The sequence below is a fragment of the Neophocaena asiaeorientalis genome, unplaced genomic scaffold (genome assembly GCF_003031525.2).
Source record: "Neophocaena asiaeorientalis asiaeorientalis breed wild unplaced genomic scaffold, Neophocaena_asiaeorientalis_V1.1 scaffold93, whole genome shotgun sequence".
In the NCBI taxonomy this organism is placed as follows: domain Eukaryota; kingdom Metazoa; phylum Chordata; class Mammalia; order Artiodactyla; family Phocoenidae; genus Neophocaena; species Neophocaena asiaeorientalis.
In genome coordinates, this window is record NW_020174273.1 from 2,915,064 (window position 1) to 2,927,847 (window position 12,784).

At 39.9% G+C, this 12,784-nt stretch overlaps 1 pseudogene; it reads left to right on the top strand.

Annotated features, from left to right (window-relative positions):
* The first annotated feature begins 639 nt into the window (after positions 1-639).
* Positions 640-7,535, top strand: LOC112406775 (phosphorylase b kinase regulatory subunit beta pseudogene; annotated as a pseudogene).
* The last annotated feature ends 5,249 nt before the right edge of the window (positions 7,536-12,784 follow it).

A 12,784-nucleotide genomic window follows, 5' to 3' on the forward strand; every position in this document is an offset into this window, starting at 1 on the left:
CTAGGTAAGGACAAGGTACAGGGGGGAGGGGAGAGAGTCATGAAAGACTACTAGAATAGACAGCAGTTAAGCTAGATCTTACCTCTCCAGATGAGTATGATTTCACCAGGAAGAAAATAAAGGAAAGGACATTCCAAGCAAAGAGGACTATAAGGGAAAAAAAATAAAAATTAATATAGGTATTTATAATAAATATAAAATTAGATAGTATATTCATAGAATCCTAAGTAGAAAGCCAGTATGTATTTATAAAAAAGTTATGCTGAAAAAGATGGTAAAGCTCTTCTGGGAAGCGTTCAATTCATCGTTAGAAAAAACATCAGTGTGTTCCTGTGTGATGTATTTCTGACCTGTCCTTACGTACCAATGGAATTGGCAAAGGGCAGAAATGAGGCAGGGAGCAAAACTAAAGCAGGAGGCAACCTCTGGATACACTGAGTGCACTGAGTGATGGGATCAAGACAACCCAGTGAGTGACCCTGGTAGGAGGCCTGTAGAAGAAATGGCGGGCGGGGTGGGGGGAACATATAAATTAGAGAAAGCAAAATAGAACTTAGAGGTTCATGGAGGATAACATAAGCAGTCCTTTGGCCACTTGCTCTCCTAAAAATAGAAGCATCACCAGAGACATTTGGCAAGATGCCAATGACCCTGGAGCTCAGAACTCAGGGAAGAATTCTTCAGTTAGAAATGCTTGAAGTCAAAGGTGAATGACTGTTTTAATGAGAGGCAACATGATTTAGTGTTCAAGAGTTTAGGCTCAGGCCACCACTTTCTGTTGGACTTTCAACAAGCCATTTAGTCTCTATTTACCTTGGTTTATTCATTTCTAAAATTGGGAAATAATAGTGTCTACCTCATAGAACTGTTATATAGATTAGAAAGGTAATATATGTAAAGTACTCAGAACAACCAGGATCCAGGCAGAGAAGCCAAACCCTGGGAATCTGTTTTCAAGTATGTTGGATGTGCTGAAAGATTAAACAGGGGAACATGAAGCAATCCAGAAATTAACAAGTACAGGAAGTCTCTCTACCCCATAGGACTGGAAAGCAAAGGGAGGAGGTAGTTTTAACAGTGCCTAAGAGCTGGAAGAAGCTGAAACCATGAGAAAGACATAGCCATTTCCGGAGATCCTACTGGAAACATAAAGATGAGGATATACCCTGTCTCCAGTCCTCCAACCTTCCGCCAGTGCTTATTTTCTGAAATGTGCTAGAAGCCAGTTGGTAAGGGAGTCCAGAAAATATAGTTATCTGGGAAAGGGGAAGGGCTGGAAATAGGTCTGATGCCAAGTAGGCAAATGATTGGAAGGCCTCTCAATAAATGTTAGCAACTATTACTATATTTTATGTTTGATCTGGGATACAGCAATCACTTTGCTTCCCTCTACCCAGGAAATGGTGATTCTGGGCTGATTCTAAATTCTTCTGTGAGAAGACTGCAGTTATAGCTATAAATAAAATCTGAAATTCAGAATAAAAGTCAACTCCAGAGGAATCAGACAGTAGCTGACATCATGAGATCAGCCATAGAGTACATAGAGAGGGTAAAGAAGATCTGAAGATGGAGTATTAGGAAACACTGACATTTAAAAGGGTACAAATCAGTAATGGAGTATAATCTGTAAAAATACTGAATCACTATGCTATACATCTGAAACTAATATAATATTATAAATCAACTGTACTTCAATTTTTTTAAAAGCATCCAAATTGAAAAAGAAGTAAAATTGTATCCATTTGCAGATGACATGGTATTATATATGTAGAAAACCCTAAAGACTCCACACACACAAAAAAACCCTGCTAGAACTAATAAACAAATACAGTAAATTTGCAGGACTCAAAAGCAGTATACAAAAAAGCAGTTGTGTTTCTATGAACTATCAGAAAAAGAAATTAAGAAAACAATCCCATTTACAAATACCATCAAAAAGAATAAATACTTAAGAATAAAGTTCAACAAGGAGGTGAAAAATCTGTGCACTGAAGATTATAAGACATTGCTGAAAGAAACTGAAGAAGGCACAAATAAATGGAAAGATATTCCATATTCATGGACTGGAAGAATAAGTTCTGGAGATCTAATGTACAACATGGTGATTATAGTTAGTAATACTGTATTATATACTTGAAGTTGCTAACAGGGTAGATTTTAAATTGTTCTCACCACAAAAAAGAAGTGGTAATTATGTGATGTGATGCAGGCGTTAGCTAATGGTATGGTGGTAATCATTCTGCAATATATGGGTGTATCAAATCAAAACACTGTATACCTTAAACATACAGAATGTTATATGTCAATTATATCTCAATAAAGCTGGAAAAAAATAAATAAAAGGAGGATCTTTTTCTGTCATCCCTTCCTGCACTCCTATTACACTTATAGTTGAACCTGAACAGTTTTACTGTCTCTAATATTTTCAGATATACTAATTTTTGTGTTCCCAGATTTCAGCCTTGATTACTGGGATTGGCTCTTATATTTATTTTACAGTCGTCACCTCCCCAATGTGCCCAACACACATTTAGCAGTCAGTGAATAATTTAGGAGTGATTTTAGGAACCTCTAAAGAAGGAAATAACAGTTTCTCTTGGCAACTCAACAACAGACCTAGAAATCCCTGAGTTATCCAACTAGTCTCCCCTTTCCCTCCAACTCTGAAGTTAAAACAATCTCTGCTTTCTTCTTCCTAACCCATTGGACTGACTTAGCTTTCGTTATTCCCCTGTGCAGGTAGTCAGACTGAGGATTAGGGCTAGATGCGATGAAGCAGAACTAGGCAAGACTGAACAACTATACACCTTAACTTCATCCTTACTTGCTCAGATTTAGCCAGCCCCACTTCCAACCTGACTGTATCTACTCCTGTGATTACCAGTCACTGCCTATATACTTCAACTGTCAGGAAAGCCGTATTTACAGAAATTCAGCCTAACATTCCAATGTCTCCATCTAGAAATGGCCATGGGATATGGATTATAGACTAGGTTTCAAATTCTATTTCTGTCACTTACCAGCTGAGTGACTGTATATTAATTCCTAGGGAGGCTATAATAAAATACCATAAACTTGGAGGTTTAAAACAACAGAACTTCATTATCTCACAGTTCTGGAGGCTAGAAGTCTAAAATCAGAATGCCAGCAGGCCCATGCTCCCTTTGAAGTCTGCAGGGGAATCATTCCTTGCCTCTGCCTAGCTTCTGGTGCTCTAACTGGTCTACCTGCTAAACTGTCTTCTGTACATGTGGATATGCCTGCCTCCACCACACACACACACATCCCGTGCTATCCTGCTCCCTCCTCTACCACTGTCAGGACTAACATGCTGCTCCAGTCTCTTTTCTCTCAGCAGATGTTCAGATAAACACAGGACAGAATGCATCAGATCATCCCAATGCACTGAGCCTTGCCCAAGCCCTCAGTGCTGTGACTCAAGTCCATTTCCTTAGTATTAAATATATTACAAGGTAATATTTAAATTTGACTGAGCTCACTACCATTTTTTTTTTCCTTTGAAGAATATACTGAAAGCAACGGCCTTCCCTCCAGATGGAAAATAATTCAGTGGGCAGCACCACTGTGTCCAGCCTCTTTTTCACACCCTCATTTCTCACTCATTCCTCTAATTCACTGAAGCTCGAGGCTAAGGAGAGGAAGCATTCTTTCCTCTAGACAGGCAAGTGTATAGTTCAGCTCACTTTCTGTTTCTATGTTAAAACAAGATCAAGGGTTACTGGAGGCGAGGATTTTCTGTTCATGTGCAGCAATAGCACCTTCCAGTTTTTAATAAATCTAAAACAATCTTGTTTTCTTTCTATAATTAGGATGTAAGCCAGTCCCTGTCAGGCTGACTCACTCAGCTCCCCATGCACTGTGACTAGAGTGTCACTGTTCCAGAATTGCGGTACGGAGTGCTTTTGTCTGGGTCTGTGGCATAAATAGAACAAAGGAAAAGATTTTCCTGAGAGAAAACCTTGAAAGCCAAGAAATGATAACCTTTTCTCACACTGAGGGCTGGGGGTAGGGGTGAGGGAATAGTAAAACAAACCCATGTCCTTCCTCTGGCTTTCCTGTCTTCAAAGGGAGTCAGGGCCCACATGACTTCCTTCCCAGGCACTGGCTGACAATGTTAAAATTGCCCAGCAAGTTCCCCATACCATAAGACAGTTAGCCAGGTTGTTAGTTTACTTCTCTAGAAGACAAATATCCTAACCTAGTACCTCTTTCCTCCAGTATTCACGTACAAGGAAACTTGTAAAGAGTTTAGAGAACTTAGAGAGCCATTTGCGTATCCTCTAGGGTTACTCCTCATTTGACAAGAGGCAGCCTTGGAAAGAGAAGCATCTTTCTGTCAGGAAGTAGGGCACACAGGAAGTAGTCACTCTCCCCTATGTATGAAGTGGGCGCCGGACTTTCCTCCTTTCTCCTCTGAAGCCTTCCCTAATGAACCTTAAACGCTCTTGTCACTTAACTATTGGCATCCCTTAGCTAATAAGTGACATAGTCATATAGTCACCTCTGTTAGTTTGTACTTAAGTCTCTATTCGGCTTCCTCTGTGAGCACTTTGCTTTCCTGTTGCAGGTCTTAGTACCCTCAGTCTTGTAGCATAGCTCAGGGTATATAAGCCTGTGTCTCTCACTATACTGTAAATCCTTTAACATAAGGGATTCTGTGCACCACTCACCCCCCTGCTAAGGCCTTGCATTCTTGCTCAAAAATGATTGTTGAATGAAAAATTAACAGGTGCTTTTATAGGCCTTTTTCATTTATATGTCCATAAATTCTTGATCGACACTGCAATTTCTTTAGAAACACCTATTCCCAGTATGCCGCTCTCTTCTTCCCATCTACCAACACACCCACAAACACACACACACACATTCAGACTTTGTAGTTTAAGCAAAACTAGCAACCGGTTAATAAATATTTCAGTTAATAAATATTTCGAGGTGTATTGGGTTGGCCAGAAAGTTCATTCGGTTTTAAGTAAAAATAAAAGACATGTGTTTCATTTTCACCAAGAACTTTGGGTATTCATTAACCAAAGGAACTTTTTGGCCAACCCAATATTATCTTTCTGATCTATGTGCATATATGCATTTAAAGAATGAAGAAAGCAAGAACAACAACGACAAAAAAAATCAAGCAGCCAAGAAGACAAAACCTACTATCTCATTCCTGGGATTCCAGGAAGCGATCTTAATATTACCGTCATATAAAAATAAATGAGTACAAATAAATACTCTAATCAGGTCCTTAATTAAATCCAGCCTGCATAGATATTCTTTAAAAAATATTTATTGAATGCCTACTATGAACCACACAGTACTCTAGGAGCTGGGGATAAAGACCTTGTTCCGAGTCCTTTCCCTGGGATCTGACCTCTGAAGCCCGAGCCTCAGCTCCCAGCCCCCACCCTTCCCCGGGGGGTGAGCAGACAAGCCTCTCAGGTTATCCTGTCATACCACAGTACTACTTTGTGCCAGCTGATCTTGTAGAATATGAAAAAAGAAACCCTGGTAGTCAGAAGCGATTTCCTAGCAACTGTGGCCGCGATGGAAAACTGTTTCTCTGGGGACAAGCCCTTTATGTCATCGCAAAACTCCTGGCTGATGAATTAATTAGTCCTGAAGACGTTGATCCTGTTCAGCGTTATGTCCCACTACACAATCAACGTAATGTGAGCATGAGGTTTTCCAATCAGGGCCCACTGGAAAATGATTTGGTTGTTTATGTAGCGCTCATAGCAGAAAGCCAACGCCTTCAAGTTTTCCTCAACACATATGGTATTCAGACTCAAACTCCTCAACAGGTAGAACCCATTCAGATCTGGGCCCAGCAGGAGCTTGTGAAAGCTTATCTCCATCTGGGGATCAATGAAAAATCAGGACTCTGCGGAAGGCCAGATAGGCCCATTGGCTGCCACGGTACATCAAAGGTTTATCGCATTCTAGGAAAGACTGTGGTTTGTTACCCTATCATCTTTGACCTAAGTGATTTCTACATGTCTCAAGATGTTTTACTTCTGATAGATGACATAAAGAATGCACTACAGTTTATTAAGCAATACTGGAAAATGCATGGACATCCACTTTTCCTTGTTCTCATCCGGCAAGACAATATAAGAGGTAGCCGACTCAATCCCTTATTAGATATGCTGGCAGCTTTTAAGAAAGGAGTGGTTGGAGGAGTCAAAGTTCACGTTGATCGTCTACAGACACTAATATCTGGAGCTGTGGTAGAACAACTTGACTTCTTACGAATCAGTGACACAGAAGAGCTTCCAGAATTTAAGAGTTCTGAGGAACTAGAAGTTCCCGAACATTCAAAAGTCAAACGACAAAGCAGCACCTCCAATGCTCCTGAACAAGAACAGCAGCCAGATGTCACCATTACTGAATGGAAAAACAAACCCACCCGTGAAATTCTTCAAAAACTGAATGACTGTAGTTGTCTGGCTAGCCAAGCCATCCTGCTGGGTACACTGCTCAAAAGAGAAGGGCCCAACTTCATCACAAAGGAAGGTACCGTCTCTGATCACAATGAGAGAGTCTATAGAAGAGCTGGCAGCAAAAAACGTTGGTTGGTGGTGCGCCATACAACAAGTCTTTTAAGTAAACTAGTGGACAGCCTGGCCCCATCCATTACTAATGTTTTAGTGCAGGGCAAACAGGTAACTCTGGGTGCCTTTGGACATGAAGAAGAGGTTATCTCTAATCCTTTGTCTCCAAGAGTGATTAAGAACATCATCTATTACAAGTGTAATACCCATGATGAGAGGGAGTCGGTCATTCAGCAAGAACTGGTCATTCACATTGGCTGGATCATCTCCAATAACCCGGAGTTATCCCGTGGCATGCTGAAAATACGAATTGGGTGGATAATCCATGCTATGGGGTATGAACTACAGATCCGTGGCGGAAACAAGCCAGCCAGAGACTTATATCAGATGTCACCTAGTGAAGTGAAACAGCTTCTCTTGGGTATTCTGCAGCCTCAACGGAATGGAAGATGTTGGCTGAACAGGTGTCAGATCGATGGGTCTTTGAATAGAACTCCCCCTGAGTTCTATGACTGAGTGTGGCAGATCCTGGAGCACACACCCAATGGAATCATTGTAGCCGGAAGGCATTTGCCCCAGCAACCAACCCTGTCAGATATGACCATGTATGAGATGAATTTCTCTTTCCTTGTTGAAGACATGTTGGGAAATATTGACCAGCCAAAATACAGACAGATAGTTGTGGAGTTACTAATGGTTGTATCCATTGTACTGGAAAGAAACCCTGAGCTAGAATTTCAAGACAAAGTAGATCTAGACAAACCGGTGAAAGAAGCATTTCATGAATTTCAAAAAGATGAGAGTCTACTAAAAGAAGCTGAAAAACAAGATGACATGACTTCCTTTTACAGTACTCGCCCCCTGGGAAAAAGAGGAACATGCAGCTATTTGACAAAGGTCGTGATGAATTTGCTGCTGGCAGGAGAAGTCAAGCCAAGCGATGATGACCCATGTCTGGTTAGCTAGTGAGGAAGGTGTTAGAGACTCTGTTGAGGCAGGTTTTCCAGAAGTGTGTTAAGTTTGTGTTGAAGCGTAATCAAGGCAGCCATTAATGTGTGGGCTGATCATACTGGTGAGCAGTTGCCACACCCTTGGCAGAGTTATTGGACCTCTTGCATGCCATAAGCAATCTGATGGTGAGAACTGCTTATAATCAAGTGAAAGTAAGTTCTCATGATTATGCCCACTACAATAATAATCTTTACTGAACAATAGTAATTGTTTATGAATTGAAAGTTCACCACTGCATGTTTTATGATCACACAGCTCATCAAAATGGGTCTTTGCACTTTGGACTAAATTCCCACCTTACTGCCAATTAAATGAATTTTCCAACTAATTATGTGTGCTAGGAATGAAAATATATTGAAAGAATGGTAAATTTTTTTAAGTGGCATTATAATGCTAGAAAAAGATACCAGTATGCATCATAAAAGCAAAATCAGCCAGCTGATATTTTGATTCTCAAACTGCATTATCGATAATATTTTAGTATACAGAGCTATTGTACAATTTTTGCCTTGTAAACATGATTGTGGTTTTGTATTGGTGCTGACTGTACTGGTTGAACTAAAGTAAGAAATCTATGCCTGATCAAAAAAAAAGACCTTGTATCTTGGAAGCTCATATTCTATAATGGGTGGGAACAGACAACAAACAATATATACATACAAGAGGTCAGGTAGAGTCAGTGTATAAAGGGAAACACAACAGTTCAGGGGACAGAAGGAGGAGCACAGAGGGAAAGCTTTGATTTTTCATAGAAACTTGTTATTAAATTTAATTTTCGATAAATACACACCTTTCTCTCACCCTTATCCACTCTGGAGAGGAACAGAAATCCTCCCATCCCCTACATGTGGGGACTTCCATGTATAATGCCTGAGATGTGAGGATGGCATACAAAAATACTGTTTACAAAGGGGAAGAAGAAGCTATCTATTGCTACCTTCACCTTCAGACACCCTCCCCAGGCCCCTTTTGCTCCTTTAGAAAAAGCCCCTGGGAATCCATTTGAGTGTAGAAAAGCCTTTCCTCTAGAGAGGCATTCAAACCCCAACGTAGAATAAAAGGCTCTGAGATTAATTGAGGAAGAGCGAGAATGGCTAGCCAGTCAGATCCTAGCGGGGGAGGGGATTTACACCTCCATTACCCTGAGGTCAGCTTGAATAAAGTGAAAGCTGAGCCATGTAGATACATGGCAGAAGGGCATTTTAGGAAGAAGAAAGAACAAATGCATAGTCCCTTAGAGGGGGAGTGTTTAGCACATTTGAGCAGGAGCAATGGAGCCAGCATGGTTGAAGAGGAGTGAGAAATGGAAAGAGATAAAGGGGAACCAGATGGCACAGGGCCTTGCGAAGTGAATGACCCTTTAGAAACTGACATTAATTTTCTCTCTCTGAAAAAGGGAAAGGCTTGAAATAAAGTAAAACCAAAGGAGGACGGGAGGTGAGAAGAAAGAGAAAGGAAAAAATCCTAAGACTACATGCAAGTAGCTTTGCTTCTTTGTTGTTAATGGATGCGCTAAATTAATTTCAGGAAGGAACTTGTTGAAGTCTCTCTGCTCGTCTCTCTTACAACCGCCTTCCTCTCTAACCCTGATGTCAATGTCTAGCTTCTGATGTCTTCATCTACAGCCATAACTATTTACAAGCCCCAGTGACTGGTTCCCCTCTCCATTCTATCCCATTTCAACACAACCACATTGCTGTCACAGCAATCTTCCTCAAATCGGTAACTTATCATGTTTTTCTCATCTGAGTCTTCCTTTTAAGTTTCCTTCTCTAACCCAAGTACCCCACACTCTATACCAAACTGCAGTCCCCACTCTAGATTTAGTAGTTATTCCCAGAACACACCAGGCACTTTCACACTTTTATCCATACTTCACCTGGAGTACTCCTCCCAATACCTCTCATTCTATACATCCACTCCAATCATCCTACCTCTGTAAACCTTTGACAACATCCCCATGTGTATTCCATCGCCATGGAAGAATTCATCATTTCCTCCCATATGCTTGCATGATACTTTACATATGTCACCACTGTAGCTCTTATCACATTTTATCAGAATGTGGTTATTAGACGGCTCTCTTCCTTGCAGAATTTGAGTTCTTTTAAGGTCAGGAACACCATGCTCTTCATTTTTATATCCCAGATACTTAGCAGAGTAACATATTTTAATACTTTTTTTTTTTTTTTTTGCAGTACGCGGGCCTCTCACTGCTGTGGCCTCTCCCGTTGCGGAGCACAGCCTCCGGACGCGCAGGCTCAGTGGCCATGGCTCACGGGCCCAGCCGCTCCACGGCATGTGGGATCTTCCCGGACCGGGGCACGAACCTACGTCCCCTGCATCGGCAGGCGGACTCTCAACCACGGCACCACCAGGGAAGCCCATATTTTAAAAGATGTTTAATAACTATTTCTTGGATTAAAAACTAGAAATAATAGGAAATGACATGAAAATGGGGAAAGTCTCAAAGCAGAATTAGAAAACATGAGAAATCAAGATGGTAAAGAGATTTGCAAAGTCAGCAGAAAGAAAAAAACATCACAAAAGATTAAAGCCAGAACAAAACTTTTATCTTCTTTAATCACTTCATTTGATAAGGGGTAGAATTGGGATTCAGAGTGCTCAAGCAGCAAATACGCAGAAGACCTTGAACTCAAGTCTCATTGTTTGGTCCACAGTTCCTAGAGAACAACACAAACCACAGACACAAAGCACCTGTAGACTGTCCTGCTCACCTGCAGACTATTCCTCTCTAACTGAGATGGAAAAAGTTTGAAGCACTTTTAATGCACCATCAAGTTCTTTTAGAGCATTTTAATTTTACTTTTATTTACTTAAAAACTTTTTTCATATGACAGTTTTACTCCCCTGCATCTACTCTGTATATGTATATTGGTATACCACTTCATGGTTTATGAAGCAGTAACCTATCATTTCACCAGGTTCTCACAACAGTCCTTTGCGTTTTTGGTTTCAATTAGTTATTTTTCCCTTCACTATTCCACTGCTTCCTATAACTATAAAAGGTCACTTAAGATATCAAATAGGCAGCTGAAAATACCGTCTGCACTTCTATAGTTTAATATAGATGCACTGAAGACGGGACATCAGGAGCACTGGGTTCTGATGCTGCTCTGCCAACCTTGAGCTCTCACTTAACCTTCTGTGCCTCAGTTTATGCATCCAGAATTCAGGGAGGCTTGACCAGATCACTGGTTTCCAAATCTGGCTAGGCATCAAAACTATCTGGAGGCCTTAATCTTCTAGATCCTCTTCCCAGAACATCTCAGGGGATGAGGACCAGAAATCTGTATTTTAAAAGCTCTCCAGGTGATTCTGATGAGAGGTCACGTCGGGGAATCTCCAAACCAGATGATGTCTCAAGTCCCTGATTGCTCTAAAACTATGAATAAACCATTTTTCTCTTTTGCATCCATTGCTTTTCGTGCAAATCAGTCTTTAGACCCAGACACTGGGTTCCTCTCTGTGGCCTGGAGAAAACAGACTTAAGATGCTAAGACTAGCAAGACCTCAGAATTAATGGCTTTGACTATATCCTGGCCAACAGGACCACATGAGAGCATAGTTTTCTTTATTTTCCAACAGTAGGCTTCTTAAGTGAAAGAACTCACATATTTTCCAGAAGGGTCTGACTGTTCTCAACAATGTAAGGGTTTATTATTATTATTTTCATCTGTTAACATTTCCCGTTGGACTCTAAAAGCCATCTAAAATACTGAAGAAACGCAATGTCTTGTGTCTTATTTAACAAAATACACTAAAATGATAAAATCAAGATGGAGTTTTCAACAAATTACTGATGCACAGATGGTGTTAAGGAGAAAACAACAAAGACAAGGAAAGAGACACCTCACCGTTACAAATTTTAAAACTTTAGTTTTATTTTATTTTTTGTTTTTCTTTTTAGTTCAAATAAGAATTTTTCTGCGTCTGGAAAATCAACCTAATAACCCAACTGAAAAAAAGAGTAATACATAAACCACAAAACTAACTTATTGGTTGGTACAGCAAAGGGCAGAGCGTAAATTAGGAAGTCTAAAACTTGAAAGACTACCAGGAGTTGAATACATGTAATGAACTAATCTTAATCTTCTTTTGTTTCTCTCTTTAACTCACTGATTACACAGTATAAGATTAACTTTAAGACAAAGACTTAAAGTCTTTCACTGGAGACTCCCCTCCAAATTCATACTGCCCAATCACCTTCTGGGCTAATGAGTGATTTCACCAACCGTAAATCCACTGTTACTAGATCCAGACTGTAGTTCTTTATCTTATTCACAATTATGTCATGAAAACAGTCACACCTTTCTAAAATCATGATACTCAACATTCATTTATTTGTTTAAAAAGAATTTATGAATTAGGCACATAAAATGATTACTAAGTCTCTACCTGTTTTGAACATTCTGGAAGAGAAGGTACATAAGTAAATAACCTGACAGTGCAATTAGTGCAATAAAAAGTAAAATTTTGTAGGGTACCAAGGATAGTTTCATAGCAAAAGAGATATTTGAACTAAGTCTTGAGAAATAAGTAGAGTTTGCCCTGTAGTCAAGGAGGAAAGCACTTCCAAGCGGAGAAAGCATGGAGTAAAAAGCGCTTGAAGGAGTGGTGGGGGGCACACTTGGGGAGATAATATGAGCCAGGTGATGGCTAAGAATAGCTGGGCAGCATTTCCACTATAGCTTTTTCTGTGTTACACTTACGATATCTTCTTCTTATATCGGTCTTCCTTTCAAGAATTAGTTTAAAACCTCTAAAACATTAACAAATTCTTTGAAAATGTTTTCTTCTTGGTTGTCCAGAAATACGTTACCATTTGCCATTCCCTAGTATTCTGGTCAAACACCACAGTCCAGAAAATCAAATCTTTTTTATTAATCCCTCTACATAATCAGTGTCCACTTCCCATATCCTACTTTTTTCTGATTCTACCTACCTCCCCCACTTCTCTGCACAAGTTCTTTATTTTTCTACAAAGAATTTCAAAGTCAATTAAAATACATTTTAGGCTTCCTAATGACTACATTAATATTCTGAAGAATATCAAATAGGTAGTCCTTAATAGATTTCATAAAAGTCAAGTTTTAGACATATCTAGTAATAGTTGTGCTTTAGTGTGTGACTAAAGTTCAGACTTTGATAGAAAAGAAATTGACTAAAAAAAAAAGAAATCC